Source organism: Acomys russatus, chromosome 2 (genome assembly GCF_903995435.1).
Source record: "Acomys russatus chromosome 2, mAcoRus1.1, whole genome shotgun sequence".
In the NCBI taxonomy this organism is placed as follows: Eukaryota; Metazoa; Chordata; class Mammalia; order Rodentia; family Muridae; genus Acomys; species Acomys russatus.
In genome coordinates this window covers 97,084,947-97,109,979 of record NC_067138.1, presented here as the reverse complement: position 1 = coordinate 97,109,979, position 25,033 = coordinate 97,084,947, and the positions used below count along the sequence as shown (strand labels likewise).

The following is a 25,033-nucleotide window of genomic DNA, read 5'->3' as shown; positions in this document are numbered from 1 at the left end:
CTTTGTCTCAGTTGTTCAGTGATAGCGAGCTCTCCATTTTATAAGCTGTCCTTGTTTGGTGAACTAAAAGGACCATAAAAGCAGAAAGATACACAAAAAGTTAAAAGTTTCCAATGGAACCTCATTATATAGTTCCTTTTTAAACAATAAAAGATGCTCAATCCTTAGCCCGATGTGATGTCTTGCAGACCCTAGGCAGCTGAAACAGTCATTGAGTTCAAACCAACCTGAGCTGTAGTGGACAACCCTGCCTCAGTCTACCCCAAGGCCCTCCAGTGGAGAGACTCTCTATAAACACCGAGAGAACGCCTTCACATTTGAAGTGCTTTTAAAAAATTAATCTTTGGTCCATAGATATTCGGTCTCTGTATTTGTTGCCTATATGGCTAGATCCATGAAAGTGGGGGTATTTGGATTTTATCAAAATAATTAAGGCAGGTTGTCCTGATTTTCATATTGCCCATATGGAAATATGTTTAAGGACATCCTTACAGCCAACCAGTAGCTGCTTAATACTTCATTTTTACTTGAAGAACAGGAGAAGCTTCCAGAGTAAGTCTGGTGACCTTATACAGTAAACAAGATCCCTAGCTTGTTTGGGTAAATACTTATTCTCTTGTAAAAATTCAGAGAACTTGTTTATTAAAAACAAACAAACAAATAAAAAACAACCATGAGACGGTGAGCAAGATGGTTCGTCTAGTAAAGATGCTAGTGATGAAAGCCTGGCGGCCCGAGTGTCATCACTGGAACTCATATGACCGCTGAGGGAAAGAAGAGACTTGACAAGTTGTCCGTTGCCTTCCACACGTGTAGCCTACATACTGTGTACACATGCACACAATAATAAATACACAAATAAAGCAGTTGAAAGTGGGTGAATTGGCACATACTTATAACACCAACCATTTTCAAGGCAGAATCACAAGGATCATAGATTCAAGGCCAATCTGGATGACATAATGACACTCTGCCTGCCTTAAAATCAGTTTAAAATTATACACATACACACAGGCCATTTATATTAGTGATCTGGCTAAGTGCAGAACTTTTAAAAAAATGAGTGATCTATCATTTACATTTCCAACTCTTTTAAAGTAGAATCATCTAGATTTACCACAATTAAAGCATATTATAATAAAATATCAATAGATGGTTTTCAAGTCAGATAATTGAACTTTAGGGAAGCAAGCCATAAAGGAGAGACTCATGAGGCTTGAATATGGATAATATTTATAATCCAGCTTTACCTTTTGGCCCTGGAGCACATATCTTGAAAGACAAAGACTAATGTTTGTACATTAAACAAATAAACAATTAAACAAACAACAACCTTACTAAAGTTTAGTCTCTGTTTTTAATGCTAACAACTTTTCATGAATTTTCTATTATATCCATATTTTAGAAATTTATATTATTATGTATTTAAATAAAAATTCTCTGTCTATCTGGGCAGTGGTGGCACATGCCTTTAATCCTAGCACTTGGGAGGCAGAGGCAGGTGGATCCCTGTGAGTTCCAGGCCAGCCTGGTTTACAAGGCAAGTCCAGGACAGCCAGGGCTGTTAGACAGAGAAACCCTGTCGAAAACAAACAAACAAACAAACAGAAAACAAAAAACTCTGTGTCTAGACAGTTTTTCTTTCCACTCAAATTCATCAAAATGCAAAATCTACCCATATAAATAATAAATACCTATAAGTGTGTATATAAAAGCTGTGGTTATAGAAATGCATAGCAAAAGAAAATTAAATTATTAAATTCCCTTTTCAGCTTTAAACTTAAAAGATAATAGGCACCATGAAAATGAGTTTTTAAATAACAAGACTATTTAGTATACTTAATATTGAACTAAACACTAGGACTATTCTAGGATAAATGTATGAAACTTTTCTTCTTAACCTCTCTGATACTGCATTCTCACAACTTCATACAAAGTTATAATGTCTTTAAAACAGGAGTTGGAAAAATATTAAGTATCTTTAAAGTAAGGAGAAAAAAAAGTCAAAAGTACCTTAAAATCCTACTCTGGTCCTGGGATCCTCCAGCACTGCACTTCAGGTATTCCTATAAATTCTTTGAAGAGAAAACCATTACATGTTGTGTTGGCTATGGTACATGTTGTGAACTTTCAATATCTCTCAGAACAGGAATGCTTTTCCAGGAACTCATTAAATAATGCAAACTGGATGCTACTACCATTGATAGATACTGGGAAGGCTTGAAACAGAGTGGCAAAGGCTTAAATTCCTTAAACTAGAGATTATAAAGTTAATAAGACTGAAGATCATTTCCATTAAGAAGGAAGAGTCCAACTTTTTGAACGTTTCCAGAAAAGTAGTTTAAAGAACTGATTAATATTATAAATATTTAACACCACCTTAAAAATTACCATTATCCTTTGTTAAAGATAATGAGAGCTGAGATTGCTGTAGAAATCTAGGCTTGCATCTCCAATATCTCAGGACTTAGTCTTTCAGCACTGAATCTGATTTTGTGGCACTGATTGTATTCAGTATATGTTTGATTATTACTGTTGAGGCCACAGTTGAGGCCATTGTACCTGAGAATACAAATGAATGAAAGACTTTGCTGCACAACTATTAGCACATGCTGTCTAGTTAAACGCAATGATAGAGCATCCATGAGCATGCCCCGATTGAACATAGGACCATGTCGTCAATCAGTGGGCAGCCCGTCTCTGAGAGAGATACCTCACCTAATGATTATGTACAATGATAGCAACAATGTCAGAAGTCTGGACAAAGTTCCTTGAGGGAGACAGGGTGGTTCCACCAGAATACCTACAGTTACATTACCCTGGCATTTGTGAAGGCGTCTCAGTTTTACATGTGGACTTTATGTTTTCTTTCTACTTAAAAAAATGAAATAGGGCTGGAGAGATGGCTCAGAGGTTAAGAGCACTGGCCATTCTTCCAAAGGTCCTGAGTTCAATTCCCAGCAACCATATGGTGGCTCATAGCCATCTATACTGAGATCTGGTGCCCTCTTCTGGTGTGCAGACACAAATGTGAGCAGAATACTGTACAAAAAAACAAAAACAAACAAACAAAAGACATAAACTTCCACTGGGCGCCTTTAATCCCAGCACTCAGGAAGCAAAAGAAAGTTGACTTCTGTGAGTTCGGTGCCAGCCTGGTATACAGAGTGAGTTCTAGGAGAGCCAGGGCTACATAAAAAAACCATCTTGGAGGAAAATCCATTTTAAAACAAGGATGTTTTGTATTAAAAATAAAATGGTGGATTTTCAAGTGATATGCAGGAAGATGGAAGTATGCATTTCTCTTGTCTTTACATAGATTTGTGCACTTATGATGAGGAAGAGCATACTTCCTGCATAGGAGGCTGTTTCAAGATTCATTAGTGTAATTCCTCAGACACACTGCCTTTGACAAATGTGCACAGCCAGGAAAGCCTTTCATATATTGATTATGTTAGTGTTTTGTTGTTAGTGGCATAATGGATTCAGCACAAGCTCCATTTTTATTCTTCTGTGTTCAACCAAAAAGGGGAAGAAGAGGAATAAGAAGAAGAGAAGAAGAAGAAAAAAAAAAAAAAAAAAAAAAAAAGGATCCAGCAAACTGTACAAGGGACTCACAAGGGAAGTGCTGAGGGAGATGACCTGTGAGCTGGGATGCGGTGAGGAAGGGGATGCAGTGAAGAGAGCAAGGGAGGGCAATTAATTTAAACAATGCTCTAAGGTGGTTTCCATTTCTTTGTATTGTTGCACATCTGCCTGAGAGGAAGGGAGCATTGCTATGTGAAAGTTTCCTTACTTGTGATTAGTTTTCACTGTTGGTCAAGTACAAACCATCCTGTTTCTTTCTGAGGCTCACAGATGTATGTAGTTTTCTGTGAAAACCCTTCACTTCAGACGAGTGTCCAGAGCATCGTATAGTTGCTCACTGATACTCCCAGAAGGCACTCTAGCCCTTCCTTCTGGGATTCTCGCCTGGTGACCATCTTTCATTTTATTTCCCTGTGTTCATTTTTAGGAAACTCAACATTGTTCTGTGCATTATTTTATAGGAAGGAAGTATGTAAAATACTCTTGAACTCACTTTACTTGTGAGCTTGAATAGCATTCAGATTAGAATGATTTCCCCAGAATTTTGTAGGCTTGCCCAATCCAGCTGTATATTTTATATGCTAATGTAAATTCTATTTTTGTTCCCCTTGGGGGTTTAAGTGATTATAATTGTTGCTCTTCAAAAGCCAAACAGATGATGATTGCTGCTTCAGGAGTGTACCAAAAGAAACTGGCTTTCATTAAACCTGCTCATCCACTTCATAATTATCTCCATTTTATCTAGCTAAGAAGCAGGAAAAAAATGGCAAGTACAGTTCATTGAAGCCAGTTCAGTTATTTAAACATCGCTTTATTGAACTAGCAGGAGGTGTTAAAAGTAGGGGGAATGTTTTCGTTCTAATGCTGATATGTAGCCAGTGGCTCAACTCAAGAGTTAGTGAAGCATCAGATGCCAGAGGCCACAGAGAGGGAGAGGAGTCCTCTAGTGGATACATTAAAGAGTACTGCAACAACAGCTTTTCTGAAATAATCTTTTCACTTGCTCTTCTTCCAATATGTTTGAAACGAAGTTCTCTATTTACTATCCCGTGAGAAAGACCTAACATGCATGCTAAATAATAGGAAAATATCCTATAGAATATGCAAAAAAATGGAGTTGACAGATTGTAAGAGTGTGACACCCGAGTCTGACATCAAGGATCTTGCAAGAAAGCGACACTATGAGCTTCCACATTGGACAATAGGTCAGAAGAGGCTGTCATTCAATGAGGGTGATCCTCTCAGGAGGGAGACCCAGTGAGTGTGGGCGTCTGCTTTGTAGTTCTAGGGTGGCCTAGGAGTTCTGTTGCACTGGACGACATTTCTGACCACATATCTTACGGAGCTGCTTTCCTGGTGGTACAGTCAGTGTGTCCTGAGCTCTGACCCCAGGAGACAACAAAGGCTACAGCTGATGCCTCCATCTGTGAGAAAACAACTCACTGCCGGTAACATGGAAACTCTCTCGCTTTATATATAGGCAATGGAACATGGGCCTATCAGCCCCTCTCGTCTACAACTTAATCAGCATCTCCTTGATCTATAACAGCTTGTCAGAGCATGATGCTAAATTATATCTAGACTGCAGAGTCATTCTGAAAGCCTGAAGGTAGTTTGCCCTCAGGGAGTAAGCATTTTCGCAGTGAGCTCCTAGGTAATCCATGTAATTTGCATTCTTACATCCAGGGAGAGTATATCAATGGCCTGTTGTCCGGAAACTCTGAATTACAAACTCTGGTAGTGTGATTACCCCAGAGTTTCCCTGAATTCCTATGTATAGGTATTCCAAGAGATATATCACTCTGGTTTAAAAGGCTTGAATCTGAGAATGTTCTAGCTGTACCCAGATCAGCTCTGACAAAGACAGGGTGTGTTCTCACTTTTCCTGCACCTTGCCTTCCACCTCTAGGACTTGAGGCTCTGTTTCCCCCTTAACTAATATCGTTAAAGCCCCAAATCTACTAGGAAAATATCTCCGTTCCTTCCACTGGTGGCAGGCAAGTTGCTAATCTAATAAATTCATTTAAAAACTAATGAAAAGGTATTAAGGGTAGTCTTGTTGTGTTTAATAAAAAGTCATTGTGAATCAAAAGTAACTTTTAGAAAATTCGTATCAGGATAGCATACAGGAGAGGGAGGGAGAGGGAGAGAGAGAGAGACAGAGACAGACAGACAGACAGACAGAGACAGACTGTGTGTGTGTGTGTGTGTGTGTGTGTGTGTGTGTGTGTGTGTGTGTGTATTTCTTTAGTGGTTGCTTATCTTAACTGTGTGGGTACCTTTACATTGAAAAGACTGTTTACTGATCTTGAAGTAAAACAGTTATAAATGAACTAAATAAACTAACTGAACAGAAAAATATGACTCTGAAAAAAATAATTTGGTAGTGTTGACTCATCTGCTTCTGTTTATTAAATAAAAGTAAAGCTACAAACATAGCTGGCACTAAAATATATCTTTGCTGGGAACGATTCTGTAATTTCCTGGGGTTATCTTTCATATCTGTTCATTTTACTAGCAGGAAATGGTTCTTATTTCATGCAGCCATGCGATATAAATAAAGCCTTAGGATATACCAATTAAATGTCCTTCAGCATCAGGAATAGCATCACAGAGAGAGCAGAGCCAGAATACTTCAAGCAACATTTTACAGTCTCCACAGTAATGGACCAAGGAGGTGAAATCTGTTTTGATTTTTAAAATTCTGTGTTTTTCCCTCTGAAGCAGTGTTTTATCCAAATCCCTTATGAAGTTTTTTCCTTCTTTTCTCCTTTCTCCCTCCCTTCCTCCCTCTCTCCATCCCTCTCTCTCTTCCTTTCTTCCTTTTTTCCTTTTTCAATAAACAAGTGTGTTTAGAACTCACCCCAAAAATTAATCAGTGGCATTTCTTGGGGTCAAGACCAGGAAAAAAAAAAAGCCTCTCCTCGGGTAGAAAGAGGCATAGATGCACAGACCTGGGAGGTGCAGTGGCAGACACTGTCATAAACAAAGACTTTTTTCTCTTTTATACTTTATTTTTATTTTTGGAGACAAGATTTCTCTGTGTAGCCCTGGCTGCCCTGGAACTTGCTCTATAGACCAATCTAGCCTCCAACCAGAGATGCTCCTGCCTCAGCTTCTCAAATGCTGGCATTAAAGTCCTGTGCCATGACACCTGGCCAGGGAACAAGGGTGTTTTTCATTTGGGACACTCACTGTATGCTGAAAATGGTGACTTCAGTTTTTCTCGTTTAATTATCCTAATAATATCCAGATAATATAGGGATAGTCTGATTTTATAGCCTTAGAAGAAAGCCATAGTATTCATGTGAAAAGTGACGTGGTCGAATAGGTAAAAGGAACCTTAAAATTATAAGTAAAAATGTTTTGCTTTCCTTATGTAAAGGTCACTTCTTAACTCAGCTCTTAATTCACAAATTCAAGAACCTGCTGTAATTTCCCTGCAGACTTTACTAAGTTAGGAGGCAAGGCTGGAAGAATGTGAGCTTTCTCCCAGGTCAATTCCTCATGAAAATATTAACAGTTCCCCCCAAAAATAACTTCCTGTAGATGCAGTTTCCAGAGTGGACTGCGCAATTTTAGCATCCTTTTCTTTCTGATTTAGGGATGACACCAATATTTTAAATAGTGATGACTCATGTCTAGGACTGGAATTTGTTTTTCATGAGTTTATCCATTTTTCCCCTTGAATTGCACCAAAAATGGTTTTTTAATTGGCTTTAACTCATGCCCAATAAATTGGATGAGAATTGATTGCTGCAGTCCTGTTTGGTTTAAAATTATTTAAGCCTGTGCTTTGAGTCAAATGAGTGCATGAGTGAAGGCAGCGGCATTTCTGGTCCTCTGCTTTGACAAACATGGCTTTGAAAATAGTTATAGTTCATAGCTAAAAAATTAATATAGATATGGTTTATAAAACTTTAAGTATAGTAACAGAGCACTTTAAAATACATCATATTACAAAATCATTTCTCTAATTAGGAATTGTTTCTTGATACCATTTTCTGCAGGCTTAACAGTACCACAAATTTAGTCGACATTCCTTTAAGATCCTTAAGGTCTGCATCACCTCTCTCTCGTTCAGAGCCATGCCAGTGGTTTTAGAATATTTCTAAATAGTGCAATGAAATAAGAGATGAAGCAGGAGCTGCATCAGAGATGCTGCATCATCCCACACAGACACACCGTGAGCCACTTTCCCCTTCTCTCAAGAGTGATTTTAAAGACGGAAAAATTAAACAGTATGAAAATTGAATTAACTTGGGCGATTGTTCAGGGCACTGAAATAACAATTCACTAAATGCTACCTGTCAGCAAGCCAGTTTTTGTTCAGTTTCGTTGTAATTACTTACTGTATTATGGTTTTCACTTACTTATGTACAATAGAAATATAAACAAGTCATTTTAAGGAATTTTTTTTTTTCTGGTTGGCAAAGATTTGTTTTGTGAGATTCTTTACCTGTGGTGGGAAAGTGTATAATGGGTAAAAGATAAGATTAATTAATGAGGAAAGAAATATCCCTTGGTCATAATTTAGATAGGCAGTAAGTAAAGGAAATAGTTGATTTTCCTTCTCCAGTTAGTACCAGTAAATTCTAACTGAATGGGATAATTATATGTGATGTTATCTTAAGAAATTGGGAGAACACTTTTATTTTACTCTGTCATACTTATTTTTCATCTGCATTAAATTTAAACATTTGATTTTTGTCAGTGGTTTTTGGTTGTTTACGTTGTTGTTTGTTTGTTTCTGCTTATAAAGCTCAAGGCTATAGGTCTGTCTGACTTCTCTCTGAATCAACGCCCTAAGGGACTTTTCTGGATCTTACCACTCTGTATATAGCGGCTGCCCCCACCTGGTGGCTGTAATGGCAGAAGGTTGAGTGACTGACTTTTACATTTTTTTTCTTGTTAACATCCCATGCTGTTTGTCTGTTCTGTAAGAGATAATGTCTACTTAGAATTTTTCCAAGAGCAGTAGTGCAGAAAATGTTGTGAAAGAATTAACTGTAAATCTAGAACTTTTTGTCTCAAATTGACTTCTGTTTAATGTTGCAGTGAGCATCCTCTATATAAGATTTAAGAAGGTTGGTATTTCAAGAAAATCTTCATATCTAATTAAACAATAAATATATAGCATCGTTTCAATGGCTTTATAGCTATTTACTATACAGTTAGGGCAAAAACTCCTCCAAATACAAAACAAAACAAACAGAACCCCAAAACCTAAACATTCTTCAAATTTCAAAGCAATATTGCCTGATGTTGAGAACATCCTAGGGCAGCTTATAGTTTTTAAAATTCTAGTAATATTTCTGAATCACGTTTACGAAGCAGTTATCAGTTTTGTTTGTTGTCTGTCAGTAATAGACAAATTGCTGCGAGTGTAAGGCATATGAGTATAGTTACTTTTGATATAAAATAGCTCTGCCTATTCATGTTAATTAAATATATATTCCTTGTAATTTGTTCTGTTTCAAGTAATTTGTGCTGTCTTTAAAGATGTTGGATTTTATATGTAAAAGATACAGTAAGGTTGTTGTACCAATCAGTATGAAAGGACTTAGGTTCTAAGGAGACTGTCAGTTTCTATTTGTGTATCTTGGGTAAATTGCTTAATTTCCTCAATGTCTTCAACATTGTAAGGGTGTTGTGATGCTGTCTGAGTTGGAGAGCCACAGAGCACATAGCTCATGTTGTTATCATTATTGCTTAGTACGGGAATCACGAGGCTTACATGAAAGGACTTGGTGAAGGGAAGCAGATAGTCAGTGGGATAAACAATGGCAGGACTCATGTTTCTTTTCCTTAAGTCCAGGAATTTTGGTGACCATCACAAGTTGTATCTGTATAGCAGAGTTTTTAGTGGCCTTCCCAGGCACAAAAGTGTTTTAGGGGAATCCAAAGTGAAGCTGGGTTGCTGGCCACACAGACTCTGGCTCCATTTTTCTATTGTACCTTTGGCTCCTTGTTGAAACATGTTCTTTGTTCAGAACTCTGCCCCTTTTCTCGGTTCTTAGTGGGTATTTTCTGACCATCAGAACACTTTTGTTCTTAGGAGTGTCATGCGCCCCTCTTCAGTACCTGTCAGCCTTCCCTTGCTGTCTGTTATTCTTTGATCCTGCCACTTCATTCCAAGAGGTTCTGAATTTCAGATGAACTTCAATTTATGTTCCTGTGCTTTCCAGCCCCTTCTTGTTCAGCACTTCCCCAGTTTACAGTAGTCAATGGTACATGGCTTGTCTTGGTACTTCTGCATCGGTACCTCCCTCAGTTGGGTTTCAAAGCCAGCAGGATGAGACTTAAGCATACTAAACCAACCTGATAGCTGTGCTTCCCAGCCATTGCGTACACTGTAGCTAGCAGTCTGCCCTTCACCACAGTGCTTTAATTGTTACCTCTGCAATGTCTTCCATTTATCCTGAGCAACACTCCCTACCCTCTGCAGTCACACAGTAGGTTTGTATAAAGATCCTTCAAATTGAGGATGAACACTGTAATGCCTATAAATAATTGTCTTCTTTATACAGACTTTATAAAGAGACTCAAGCTTTCATGAATTATTTTGATATGATTAAAACATAGATACGCCTCTTTTAGTATTCGTTTTGCATTTAGGAAATATTAGTATTCCAGAAAACACAGTGTTCTATGAGTCAAGTAATGAGCATTGACATAAAAGAAAGGCTTTTCTTTTTATTGTCTGCACAAGGAATCCAGAAATATCAGCAAGAGAAAAAAAAAAAGTAAATTGTGTCAAAATAATTCAAAGAAACGTCTATTTGTTACTCAAACAGCTTAAACAGTCTGTACATCATTCATTTATGTTATAATTTCCAACTTGTGTTTATAAAATCAGATACTTTAAACAACCATATTCTCTAATTCCTAATGCCACAATAATAGTGACAAAAGAAATGGGATTTTATTTCTGTTACAACAGTATCTTTGGATCCAAAATGTTGCTTGACCAGAAGAGCAGATTTTTTGACCTAATCATAGCAATGGGTGTCTTTAAGAGACACTAGTGTGAAGGAGCAGTGGGCTAGGACATTAGCCACTCTGTATATCTGTATACACATTTCTTCCTGGTGCTAATTACACTTCCTCAGGAAATCTGGTGGTCACATGACTAGGCTTGACCTTCAGTAGGTCAGTCTTATCAAATTATAAGAAAGCAGATACCCACTGAAGGTTAAAATAAAAAGCATCGCATCTGCTTTCCACTGTGCCCTACAATGAAGTAAGACCTCTAAAAGTTTACATTCATTCTATTTATAAAGCTGAAACATTTTGTTTTCTTCTCATTAATGACTCAAAATCCTCGTCTGTAACTGTATCTTTATCAATCCATATCAAAGGAAACCAGAAGGAAACTGCAAAGCTATAAAGCATAAGCGACTTTTATTGGTCTTCTGGTGGTCTGGTTTATGACGTCAACTTGATATTAATTCTCCACTTTGTTTTATTCAAAACAAATGAACAAAACCTTATTAGTAAAAGCTCTTTATCCAGTCTGTCTTTATATTCTTTTGGATATATATTTGTTAGATTTTTTTTTAAAGCACAGGCAACCAAAGACATCATAGCTGGAGTAGAAAGTCCTATTAGTCTACGTAAATTGAAAAAATATAACAGGATATAAAAATATATGTGGAAAGGGCGAATGAGCCTAGAGACAGGCTAGTACAAGTGCATTGGAGCCATTTTCTTTCCATGTCATAAATAACTAATAACTTTTCAAATTATGTTTTAGTATTATGTGTATGCATATATATGTACATATATATAATTGAATAATCAAGTGTTTCCACATTAAATCAAAATATCTTAAATTGGTTTAACTTCAATGGTGTATATTTGATTAAATGTGATTCCATCAAGTAATTAACTGAATTATAAGCTATACTTAATGCCAAACACTAACATTTGAGCCTAACTAAAGTAACAATAGCCATAATTAATGCCAACGAGAGAACAGACTGCAGGAGGATCAGCATTCAGGAAACCTGCTCTCTGTTTCTATTAACCTTAGAAATGTTACCTAAATTCCTCATGCCTCTGCAGTGCTCCTGAAAATGAGACATAATTTATGTCTCTCTCACCTCCGGGGGTTACCATGATAAATATGTAAAAGTGCATTGAGCTTTTTGTGATAAAAGGCACTATAAAAATCTAAGGTGTTTTTATTATTATATCAGTCAAATGGGATCTCAGACTCAGTTCCTTTTTGAAGACCCACAAGTTTTTATGGGTGAATCATGAGTTTGTATTGGGAAATATATTGAAGTCACAAAACAGGGCAGACAGAAGATTTTTATGTCTTCTGGACCTTTTAAAACTTGGTTACAATTAGAAATGTGAGAACATATTTATCAGAGAATATATTAGGTAAGACACTAATGAGAGCAAATGAAAAATATTTAAGAGGCCAGATGCAGGGCAGGAATTCTGGCTCTACGAAAATAAAGTGCCCGTGATTCTAGTGACTGTGTATTGGCCACTTCATCCATGCGGGAATTTTGACTCTTCTGTGCTTACGGTTATATTTAACCTCACAGTGATATAAATTGATCATCACTATCATTGCTTTAGAGATCAGAAAACCAAGGCTTTTAAAGGGCATAAGTGGAAGCAAGCAGCAGAGTGAAGTAAAAGTCAACATGTGCTGAAGACGTGGCTCAAGCTCTTAACAGTTGCGAAACTATAGCCCTCTACAAGGGAAGTATTACGGTACCTACTCCACGGAGAAAATGGTGATAAACTTACAGTGCACAAACATTTAGGAGACTAAACAGCAGTAACAAAGGACAAGAAGGCATACTGTGAATATGTTTTATGTAACACATTTACTGAGCTATTTAGGTTTTCTAATTTTCTCTTTTCCTCCTGTTTCCTAAAAGCTTAATCTGATTTCCATTAAACACTTACAGTGTGTAACCCTGTCCTGTTACTCTGGAACATGATGGGCTCTCAAAAGATGCTTGACTCAAATTGAAATGAGCCTTTTGTTAAAGAGGAGGGGTAAATATTTAGGAACTGGATAACTGGATGGATTGTCACTTATTTGGCACTTACCTTATGATAAATGCTGTAAGTGGAAAGCTGTAATAGCTCCCACTGATCTTTTTGGTAGCAGTTTCATGATCAGTTTGGTAGCAGTTTCATGAACAAATATATTACAGATTTTGGGTATTTTAAAAGATTCTAGTAGTTCTGCCTCTGGAGTCAAAGACTCTCAGCCTTAACTGTACGTTGTCTTATTTCCTGCAGAGAATTGATTCTAGAAAATCCTTAAAAAATTTTTTTATACGCTTGACTATTTTGGTAGTTTTCATCAGTGATAATGAATTGATAGTCCTTCATAAATAACACACACACACACACACACACACTTATTATTAGTAATCAGTGTCAAAAAAGAGACTGGAATGGGTTTCACATTAATTTCAACACTAAAACCTTTTTCTATTCAATGAAAAAACTTAGTTACCTTTTAGTTTTAAAATGTTATTATATTTTAAATTCATGAACTGTCTCACCTCATAAACTTGGAATTCATCTTTTAGCTTTGATGCAAATTCTTACCTTTAAAAAGTTTTACCTGTATCAATAAACAATAGTTTAAGCCATCTACTGTATATGTATGTTTGCATAAGAAAAACAAACAAAAAACTCATAGCTTAAATATTCATAAAATCTGGTAATTCAAAGTTGTCTTTTTGCAACAAGGCAATATCTTGTTTGTATGGATATTGAAATTAATACTGTAGTGCAGAAATACAGGAATTTATAAAAAGAATTTTTCTCAGCATGCTTATATAGTTGACATTATGTAAACTTCTATAACTTTATAGAAGAAGACACTGTGGAAAAGAATTGTTTATATAACCATACATTTCTGCCTTATTATAGATACCCAAATCTTTTAGTTGTTCACAGACACACTTGGCTTTTTAAAAAAAGGAACAACTCAAACATCTGTTCTCTCTGTTACGTGGCATAAAGGATTTATATATACAGGCATTCAACAGAAGTGTCTTTGAGATCCTGTGGCTGATACTGTATTTATTTGCTGATCACACAGAGTTCACTTTAAAGTTTAGAAGAATGCCTTCACATATGGAAAAGAATTTAGTAATTACCAAAACATGTAATAGTTTCTTTAGTTTTTTTTTTTTTTTTTTAGCCCCTTTCCTAATAAATTTACCTGTTTTTCCTCACCTCAAAGTGATTAAAACATGCCTTATATTTTCAGTCATGTGTACTCTGGCGTTGATCTAAATTTTAGGGTTAAACAAAATAAACACAGATTGATTTTCTGAATCTGGATCAGCTATGTGTTGTAACTTGCTGGTACTTTTTATAATGTGTCTATGACAGGATATAAATACTGTGGAAAATGTGTGTGCGTGTAGCCATCATAACTGGACACCCATGGCGTACTTACGGTTAAGACACCCAAGAAACAAAGCACAAGGTCCAGAGCCAGGCTGTTTATGGAATCAAGACAATAATACATCAGGGGTTATATGTTGGTCTTTATGCATATTAAACTGTGAGGTAGCATTCATTCAAATAATGTTTCAAACCTCATAAGCAGGCAGAGGGGTGTAGAAATAAAGCCTGCTGTGTTAAAAGCTGGACTCTTACAGCACATACCTGGCATGGACTTTCTTCAATTATCCTATTGTAATGAGCTGTGTAAAGGGGGAGGGAGTTGAGAGACAACTTGTTATTTCTGCAGACAACTAAGTGGATTTCTTACAGTATTTGATGATTTCTCACGCTACTCTAAAAGCAGGCAGTGTCCCCCTGAGCAGGGAGGAGGCCCTTCAGCTTAGAGACCAAAGGTCAGGTTAACGGGTGGCTCTGGGAAGTCCGGGATCCAGGTTGATGTCTTTTTCTTATAGTGGCAGCAGAACTTTGGAGCCTATTTGGAAGCCAGACCCCCGTGGTCCTCTGTCCCCTGCTCTGAGCTAGAGCCCACTGTCACCTTCAGTTGTTTCTAAGCTCGCACTCACCAACTTCATGCCTGAACACTTGAGTCTCTTTTCCACCACTGACCGCATCCCTTGCCAGAAAAATTTAAAACCTGTTGGGCTTTTCCCTTCCCTTCCCCCAACACGGTATTAAAAACAAAACAAAACAAAACACAATATCCCCACTGCAGGCGCCCCCTCTCTGCCTTCCAAAAGCATTTTAATGTCAGTTTGCTTTCGGAGTCTATCAGCAGCCGGCTGCCTCTGCCACCTGAATTTCAATTTCTTAATTCACAGCCCAGATGAAACAGAATGGAGCAGGATCCGGGCTGCCCTCTACATTGGGTTGCGCTTATCAAGCGTGAAGTTTGGCGCTTTGCAAACCTATTCAAGCGATTATCTGTTGAGGACCTCTCTAGCCATCTCCATCTCTGCGGCGGGCTGATAAGACAGCTGTTTCACTAGCCTCGGTCTCCCCGGGCCTCAGTCTTCAGATACAAACCCTGCCTTTGTCACCGTGCCCCGGTGCTGTCGCTTGCTCTGTGGGGCAAGGGTTGATCTGAACACACGTTGGGAAAAAATGTGAGTGTGTGTGAGAGAGAAGAGAAGGAAGGAAAAAAGGGGGGGGGGTTGGAGACCTGAGGGAGCTAGGGGCAGGGTGCTCGCCAGGCAAGCTGATGGCTGTGATTGACTGGCTGGTCAGCTCGGCTTTATTATTTCAAATTAGACGTGGATCGCACACAAGTGAAAACATAAATCTTCAATATAAGAAAGAGCCTCTGAGCATTGGAAGCAGAGAAACCGTTTCTTCCCAGGTCCGGGTAAAGGGGCGGGCAAAAAGACTGATTGCTACCATCTGAGACAGATGGTTTCCTTTAACTTTGGAAACTGCTATTTTTAATTACTTGTATTAATTTTGCATGAGCTGTATCGGCTGCAGGAGGAAGCTTAGAGAAGGCTGTTAACATCACTGAAACAAACGGACACGAGGCTCTGATAAGCCCTGTATCACCTCTAGTTTTTTACCCTCCCCTGTTCGCTTGGATGCTCCCCTTCACCTGGCAGAGACGCGAGTTTATTTTAAAAGTTCCTACTGAGTTAAAGACGGAAGAAAATCTGTGGATATTCGTGGGAGCGTTTTCGTAAATGATCTTTGATCGCAGGTTGAAACACAGAAGGGCACGTGTGTGACATATCTTGGTCTTAAATCGACAGGCAAAGGGCTAAAGGAGAATGTGACTCAAACAAGAATTTTCCCGGGCAGAGAGAGACAAGTGGGGTCACAATGTTGGATCATCTCCCAAGATTTACTGGAATGAATATGAAAACACACACACACACACACACACACACACACACACACACACACACACACACACACCACATGAGTGACTGAAACAATTTACTTATCTCTTAAGGTAAAACAGAAACCGGAGGGATTCGCCTGGAGTATGTTCTTGTATTTTGTAGTCTTTCTCCCTGAAGATGAGTTTAAAGACAAGAAAAGGCTGTTTGTGAATTTTGCTCCAGCGTTTGCAAAACAGTCTTGAGGCACTCAACTTAAGGGCAACAGACTCTTTGCCAGGGAGTGAAAGCACCCCAGAAAGAACTGCTGCTATTATCACTGGAAAATTTCAGCATGAAGAACTCTGGAGTAGGCTTGCCAGACTTACCCAAGATTACCGGGATTTGCACTTATTTTGCAAGAACACCTTGATGAAAGGAATGCTCCTCCCGGCCAGTGGGGGGAGGGTGTGTAGTAGAGGGAGACTGCACACAACCAGCCTCTAACTCGGGTCCGTCACAATGGCCGAGCCCTAACAAAAGCGAGCCTAATTCCAAACAAATCTGTTTCTACGGAGGGCAGCCACCACCTCAAATCCGCGCTATAAAAGGTTCCCCCGACGTGCTCATACCGCGTCTCAAAGGGAAGAACAGAAAATACTGTACCCAGCTTGCTTAGCAAGCTTCACCCTGTCTGCTAGCCTAGTCTCTGTCCATGGTGCTAATCCCTGCCTCATTCTCCTGTGGGCTCTCCGGACCTAAACTCACAGAAGTGTCCATTATTTCCACAACTTTTTCTGATTTTCCAACTGAAAAAGGCTGACATATTTCTTTCAGAATAGAAAGTAAAAAAAAAAAAAAAAAGTAGTAATGGGCAGGTTATAGAATATCAACACTTCCTATGCAGAATTTAAATAGCATATTTCCCATATTATGAATACAAAGGCTACCCAAAGCTCGACAATCAGAAAATAGTATTCTAATTCATTTGAGAAGGTACACTATTTAGAATTCCCAATCCAAATTAAACAGTAATTAATGCACATAACTGAACTACTCCATTCACTGCTTTAAAAAGTTACAAGGAGTTTGCAGAACCTTCGATTATGTTCCAATCAGCCCTTCTCCTATATAAGGGAGTTATTATTATTATTTTTTTTATCTTAAACAACATTGTCCACAATGGCTTCAAGTATTCCTGTGAGGGACATGTTCTTGTATGAGAAAACTTTAGTAAAATAGCCAGTTGAATTCTTTAGTTTTCAGTTTTGAAAAGCATTACTTTGCAATTTTATCAACACCCTACTTGTCTCCAAGCTTTCAGCAGCTCACCAAACTTGCCCCTGTCTACCTCAAGTCAGAATAGTGCTAAGGCTTTGGAGAGGATGTCAGAGCTAACATGACTTAGTCAGAATTCGAGTATCTTGCAAAGACTGTTTATATAATGCAGGTTCAGGGGCTGAGGATAATTCTTTTTTCTTAACTCTGAATCAAGAGGTGTTGATTAAAATTTGTGCTTAATTTAGGTGGGATGTTTGCACATAGTCTTCCTTAGTTGCTAGAAATACAGTGTACCTTTATGCCTCAGGGAACGACATGTGAATTTCAAAGTGAAGTCTATATCTAGGTACCACTGTCATTGAATTTTTAAAAGTTGAAAAACTAAATGTTGCTTATCTATTTAAAAATTTTAAAAATTAATAACTGTCTGATTTAAGGAGTAAACTACCATTTAAAAACATTTCAACTCCCTGAGTAATCTGTGTTATCTACAAAGCATAGACAACATGTTGAATATAACAATATTCTGAAAATATTTCCTCCTCTCCCATACTGAGAAAAAGCATATATACTGAATCTACAGAATTTAGTATTTTTTCATGTTAATGAGCAGCTTTATTATTTCCTATGTAATGTCTTTATTAGTCTCCACCCATAAAAAGGTATTTATATATTTACCAAGGTAAGGATTTTCTTCAAAGTGCTACAGTTACATAAATGTACAAAACTAATCAACATCGAAGTGTTAATATGGTCACAAGGAGAAAATACAGTTCATTTCATATATAACTAACAGAAACAGTACTATACTTTTGTCTAAATTATATTTTTTTGATACACAGAGCAGGTAGGTAGGTGAGAGGAGTTGAGGATTATATGATAGGAAACCCGGTCTCCTGTTATTTGTACCTCTATTGGAAATAAGGATCCAGTCTTTCTTTTATTTAGCCTCTTGGCTTCATTTCTTCAAGCTAATGTTTTGTTTTTCTAAATTTGTGTCTGTAGTTTCACTGGAGACTAGTTAATAGTTTTAGTTGAAATTAAGCCCCAAGGAGGTATTGCCATATAAAAAGTTGGACGTGGGAGCTAGGAAGTGATGATTATAAATGGTAATTATACATATAGATTTAGGCTTCTTGTCTAACCCCAGTTGTTGTTATGCAAAGTAATGTCCCTTGGATACTGTTTCACAGGTTAAAAGGGAGATAAACAAGTCCTCCTTCCTTCTTCTCATCAATCTTGTGTCAAGCTCAAGGACCCTGATTTACTTTGCACTTCCAAGTCGGTTTACTCTCCGACTCGCTTTCTCCTTCCCTTCCGACATCCCACCTTGCTACAGTCTTTCATTTGTCCTGGTGCCTTTCCTCTCTTAACATTATCAAGGACAGAGACTAGTAGCAAACAAACATGTGAAATGTTTTTTGAGAAAAGATAGATTATGTAAGACATGTATGTACTCTTTAGGAAGTTGATGCTGTCTGTCAGAACTGAACAGTTCCATCTGGAAATTAAACTAAGGTGCATATTGTTTATCCTTATAAACAGATGTAGGTAAAACCAGTGACCTCACTTTCACTTAAAGGAGGAAATAAGTATGAATAAACCTGTATTTCAGCCTCCTGAATATTAATAAAACATGAGCTCGGAATAAAGGAATCTTCATCCATAAAGCAAAGACATAGACAGCACTTGGTCTGCTGATAAAAGTTTTGAATACTCAACCCTGGTAAAGGCTGACCTGTCTTTACTGTCAGCAATCCATGTGTGGTCCAAGAACTGTATTGCCAGCAAATGCAGAGGAGTGGCTTGTTCTAATTTTATATGCAGCTGCTCTTTTTACCTTCAAGTAAAGGACCTCATTTCCACTCAATACCTGTTTTTCTGTACAGAATGTAGATGCTACCCCTTTTCTATTCTGACATGAACTGAAAGCTAATTCAAACAGTACAGCTTCAATTGAAACCATTTTTTATTTCATTTTTATGAGAGAGAGAGAGAGAGAGAGAGAGAGGAGAGGAGAGGAGAGTGAGAGAGAGAGAGAGAGAGAGAGAGAGAGAGAGAGAGAGAGAGAGATGTGCACACATTAAAACAGAGAAACATACATACAGTTACCTAATATTTGATATAGATTTACAGGAACACAAACCAGAAAAGGCATGCGGACAAGTAAGGGCTGTGCGTTCATCCCTCTCAGTTCAAAGAGAGGAGCTCTTAATGACTCATACATACCGGACAGTTTACTAATATAAAGAAATATGCCAGATGCAGCCGTGAGGGCAAATAAAACGAATCTTTCGGAAGCGGAAAGACTTTAGAGGAAAACAGAAGGTGCCATATCGCAAACTCTCATAGTACAGTTCCACCCTCCCACGTTGCTCTCTCCCATCTCCTTTTGCTTCTTGCATTTCTCTTCGCCACCAACGTTAAGTGTGCACCTCCCCGCACAACTTACCTTGAAACGGGACTCCATTGAGCTCTCAAGAGTGACACCAGTCTCTAGCCAATCGCCTAGCAGAGCTTCGCCTGGGCGGCCTCAATTGAAGCGTCTGGCCCAATCAAAAACCTGGGGCGATGAGCAAGTTGCGTTGTGGCGCGACTCGGCGTATACTTCCGCGCGTGCTGCCCGGGATAGGACTCTGGCAGAGCAGCTGCACACACGGCAGTGCGGAGGCAGAGAAGGGGTTGGTGATACGGTGCTATAAATCTGTGGTCCAGTCCACCTCCCTTTTAAGACGTCCTCCCCCTTTATTTCTGTTCTCACTTAGAGATGCAGCAGCTTACTCCTGTAGCGATCTACTAAAAAGCAACAAGGAGAAAGACATCGTCTTTTTGGAAAAAAAAAAACAAAACAACAAAACGTTCTTTCGTCTCTTTTCTTTGTTCCTTGGTTTGTTTTTCTTGCCCCTTTTTGTTTAGTTGAACGGCAGTAGGAGTAGTCTCTCCGTCTTTTTAAACTCTCTTTTTTTAAGTTTCCCCTCCCCTTTCATATTTTTTTTCACCATTTCTTTTAGTATTGGACTTTGGGGTCGAAAGCATTTCTTTTTATTTGCTTCTTTTAAGCCGAGCACAGTTTAGGTTTCGTGCTGTCTTAAGAGAACTATCCAGCAGCTTCTTGCTCATCCTTATTGGGAGAACTGCACCGTTACTTTAAAACACACATACACAAAAACCTTAAGGGAGAAAGGTAAGTTTCGGTTTGGTTTCTTTAATCATTAGTTGCAGCGATGCGCTGGCAAACCCAGAAAACCTGTAAGTGAGAGGAATACAGACTGTGAAGTTAATTGCACATGTTTGCCTCATTTCAAAGCGATTGCTTTGCTTTAAAAAAAAAAATTTATTTGATTTTTTAATTATTGAGAGCCAGACTAAAAGACAGTGGACGCATGCTTAACATACTGAATTTTCGAAAATGTCACTGGCAGAACTTATAACTAGTAACTGTGGTCAGGATACAGCAGGGCTACAATGGGAGGCAAGATGCTGAGTGAGCTTCGGGGTTGAGGCTGGAAGTTCATTTCGTGGGAACAGAGGGATAACTTGAATGTTGGGGGGATGCATGCCTCCACTTTCGCAAAGGAATCAGAGGACTGGGGAAATCAGGACTGGGCTTACTTGTAGATTAGACCAGGGGGAAAAGCCCTCAGCTTAATTGCATTAACCAGATAGCATGTGCTGGGGAGGTGGAATTGCCAGATGGAATTTATATGCTGCACCAGGCAGCGAGTTGTAGTTGACTGAAAAAAGTACATACAGCCTGGGGGCTGGGGCAGGGCTGGGGCGGGGGTAGTTTAGAAGCTGTCGAAACTCATCATTGCCAGGTACGAGGACTCTAATGGATGGATTCTAATGACCGTAATTCAGATTTAAAAGAAAATTGCCAATTTGGGGCCGAATCTTTGAGCCTGTACCGGATATGAGATTCCCTTTGTTCAGAAAAGCGTAAATAGAGATCCTTAGAGCTGTGTGTGTGTGTGTGTGTGTGTGTGTGTGTGTGTGTGTGTGTATTGGAGCTGTGTGTGTGGTGTGTATGTGGTGTGTGTGTGTGTGTGTGTGTGTGAAGTGGCGGCTGATCGGGAGCCTTGCTGTACTGGGCGCTAGGCAGTAGATTCCAAGCCCTGTCCTTGGTCCTACGCAGCGGAGCCCGCCTTCCGGGAGAGGGGGACTCATTGGCAGCCGCGAGGCATCGCTGCTACCCAGGGAGCTGAGTCGGCTGCCTAGCCCTCAGCCCCTCCTCGCAGCTCCTTCCTCGAGTAGCTATTGTTAAAACTGACGCCGGGAGAAAGATGGTTGGGGACCAGACGCTGGGCAGACAGGCACATGCTTCATTTTAACTTTTGTGATTTCTCCGGGTGCAGGGGGAAACCAGCCGGCTTTCTACTGCGAAAGAGCGAATCCGGGTAGACGTGGGAAAGGGGGAGGATGCTCGCCAGGCGGGGAGGGCGGGGGTGGTGGCGGACCCGAGGTGCTGGCTTTGCCTCGGAGAAGTTTAAATTATTGGCACGAGGGGGTGTGGGTGAGTGTGTGCGTGCGAGCGTTGAGTGGTGCTCGAGACGCAAAGTATTGGGGGGCAAGGTACAAAGCTGGCCCCGGGTGGTTCATTTCTCACTGCTCCCTACCCCACCCACACGCTGGTTCGAAAAGCCAGCGCTCTGCTAGCCCACCCCGCCCCCACCCCCTCACCCCCGTCCTCAGACTTGACTTGGCCAAGGGCGTGGGGCTAGGGATGGCAAGGTGGCGATGCCCACCCTGGAGCTCCGTGGCAGAAAGGACTTCTCGTGGGCATTGTTGCTTAATTTATGCCCAGCACGTTGCTACGGTACCCACCTATTTCATGTCTATAAAGAATTAATAGGAGAGCTGTACAGCTGTGGTAGATTGGAGGAGGTTTATGGTCCCGTTTTCCATTTTCAAGTATCTGTTATCAAAACTGACCTCGAGATTGGTTATCGTCTCTCGTAATTACAGCTTCAGATTTGGGCTTTATGGTGGCGAGGGTGAGAGAAATAATCAGCCGTTTAGTGTTTATTCTTAACGCTGCTGGGCAGGGATGAGAGTCCATGTACTTCAACCCTGAAATGCATGGGTCTAACCCCTTCCCACACTCCTGCCACGCATTCCATTTGGCTAGGATTCTAAGCCTTCAACCTTTCTCCACACCCCTGTTTCTTAGAACTATTCCCAGGATAGTGGGATGGGACACGCATGTGTTTTATTTTCGGGGCCTACTATCAACTGCAACCTGGCAAGGTGGGCTTAAAATGAAGGAGGGAGGGGGAGGTACAACATGGACAATAATTACCCAACAAATAGCTTCCCAAAGGATAATCTCCTCCTAAAGGTCAGGAAAAGGTTGCTTGCGTTTTTGTGGGGATAGGTAGGTTAGGGATGTTTGAGTTCCAAAGATAATCCTTGTAAAATGGCTTCTTGATGGGACCTCTGAGAGGTTTGTCAAAATTGAGCAAAGAAGTCTGCGAAGAAAGAAAAATGCTGAATGTTTCAAAGTCATCTTTAAAGAGATTAATTAAGAAGCATTTTCCTTTGGTTATCACTGCTGTTCCTTGAAGCTGTCTTGGCAGACCCTTGCCGTCTCCCACTTCTGTCTTTTAATTCAAGGGCTTGGGCATTCCCATTATAAAGCGAACGGTTCTGGAGTTCTGTAGGAGAAGGAAGATTGTAGACCGAAGCGGTTTAGCAGACTTGGAAAGTATCTGTTGAGAGAGGTCTCCTAACTCTTCATCTTCAGAAAGTAGAGTGAAGGGCATTGGAAGGGTTTCAGGTCTAGATTAGCAAATTGGGTAGGCCCATTTCTCTCCAACATTTCAAACCTGGCGTTCTTAGCAATAATGCATGCCTGGCACGGGAATATTATAATTAACTGTTTAGAGGGAGGTCAAAGAGGCACAGGCGCTTTGAGCAGTTTTCCCAGGAACCCGGCACAAAGTCAGTTAAGGTCACTTAATTCTAAATCTGATTTGGGGTGACACAGAATTGCTGGTATTGAATCAATTAGCTATTTCTGGTGTCCCCAACCAGGGTCTCCCAAACTGAGGAGGGCCTGTCTCCATTTTGACCCCCAGCTCTGGGTTAGAGGAGTCCTCCCTCCCCTCCCGTCGCGTGGGGGCGGGGAGCACTGGGCGCCCTTAGCGAACCTTGCTGCATCAAACCCGCATCATGTCCTTGAAGCTGTAACCTCCGTCACGTTCTTGCGGCGACACGATCGCCCACTGTTCAGTTCATTCCTCCTGCCTCCTGCAATTTCAGGTAGGTATGACAGGTGATGTTTTAAAATGTAGTTTTTTAGAGGGAAGGGTTAAAACTGAAACCTTTTCAATAATAGGAAAAAAAAAATCCCAGTACGACAGGTGCTCTGGTAATTAAGCCTCCAAGCAGGTGTAAAAAACGTGCTCTGCTCTGTCTGCCAGTCTTGGGTCTGAGTGCAGGGCAGACGCAGGTTTTTCTGGGAAAGGGGGATTGAGCCCAGTGTGGGAGCGGGCTGGGGATGGTCAGCATTCGGACGCCCCCTCGGAGGTGGGCCTTTTCTCAGCTGGTGTAGGGGCACGGGAGGATGTGGTTCACGGCAGGTGCATGCATGGTCGAGTGCAGGATGATTTCCTATTCACATCTGAAGCAGAGTATAGCACCTCGCACAGGTACTCAGTGCTTATTTAGACCTCCGATTCTGTCTAAGGAGGTGGGAAGGCACAGCGGGGCTAAGCTTTTAGTTTTCCGTCTAGGGTCTGCACCTTTGGAGACAGGGGGCGGGGGGAGCCTTTAAAAATTCTTGAAAAACACGTATTTTTTTTTTTTTTTTTTTTGTGTGTGTGTATCTAGATGTACACTTGGTGCACCAACATATGCCCAAAGTGACCTCTACACTAGCTGGGGTTTCCTGGGTCGGTTGCTCCGAACCTTTCGGTGTGCCTGCAAACTTGCTCTGGCGGCCCGGGGAAGCCTAGCGGTGGAGCCTGGCGGGAGTCTCTGCCCCTGAGGGTGGCGGAGCTGGGCACACGCGGGCCGGCCGGCGGCACGGCGAGCTCGCCTTGGCCCCGCCTCCTGGCGCGCTGCCAAGCAAGCCCCGCCTCCCCGCCCCGCTACAAACGGCGGGACCGCGGCGCCCCAGCGTCACTGAGGCAGCAGCCGGCCGGCAGGGCGGGGTTCCGTCGTGTTCCAGTCCGCCTTCCCGCCGCCGCCAGCGTGACTCCTCTGAGTGGTGCTGTCGGCCGGCGGCGTGAGCCGTGGGAGCTGCAGCCTAGCCGCAGCAGGCAAGTGTGTGTGGGGGGGCGTGGGTGGGGGCGGCCGCTCCAACGCTGCCTCCAGCCGGGACCCTGGGGCTCGGACTCGGTGCCTGTCGCTGCGCTAGGCAGCGTCCGGCTCGCCTCCGCCCCGAGCGCTGGCCGGGCGGGCGACAATCCCACTGGCGACAGCGGAGGCTGCACCCGCGAAGTTCCTGCAGGGTACCGGGCGCCCGGCACCGCCCCTCCCGTGGGCCTGGGGCGGCGGTGGGGTGGGGGGTGGGCGGGCGGCGGGAACAGAGCCGGTCTGGGAGCGGTGCGGGGCTGGTGGCGCCAGCCGCGTGCACGGGCGTGGACGCACTCTGCGCCGCGGCTTGTGTAGCGCCACCGGGAAACTGCGCCCAGACGCAGGTGAGTGCATTGGAGGGAGCGTGGGGGGAGGGGGCTTCCCGCCCCAGCGCCGGCTTCCTGTGGAGCCTCCGGCCGCCTTGCGGGAGGACGTGCAGCTGCTCTTCGTGCGGGAGCTCGGCGGTGGTGTCTGGCTGGTGCCCACCTGGGACGGCGCCTGGAGACTTGTAGAGGCCACGCGGTGTGCCTGGGTAGCGTGAGGCCGTGGGCGCTCGGGGCGGGAGCCGTGGTGATCCCTTTTGCGTGTTGGGCGCAGCC

The 25,033-nt window shown here is 41.3% G+C and overlaps 1 protein-coding gene across 20 annotated transcripts in view; it reads left to right on the top strand.

Moving 5' to 3' along the window:
- Elavl2 (ELAV like RNA binding protein 2) overlaps positions 1–25,033 on the top strand; it is a 155,240-nt gene that overhangs the window by 4,425 nt on the left and 125,782 nt on the right. For 5 of the 20 annotated variants that reach the window (XM_051164093.1, XM_051164087.1, XM_051164077.1 and 2 more), the window contains exon 1: positions 21,508–21,532. The exons of 1 other annotated variant lie outside the window; for it this stretch is intronic. The gene's annotated coding sequence lies outside the window, so the exon portion shown is untranslated. Of the gene's footprint in view, positions 1–19,991; positions 20,320–21,483; positions 21,533–23,278; positions 23,397–24,255; positions 24,398–24,723; positions 24,779–25,033 lie in introns of those variants that run through there. 14 more of the 20 variants (XM_051164166.1, XM_051164139.1, XM_051164108.1 and 11 more) reach the window with 11 other exon arrangements.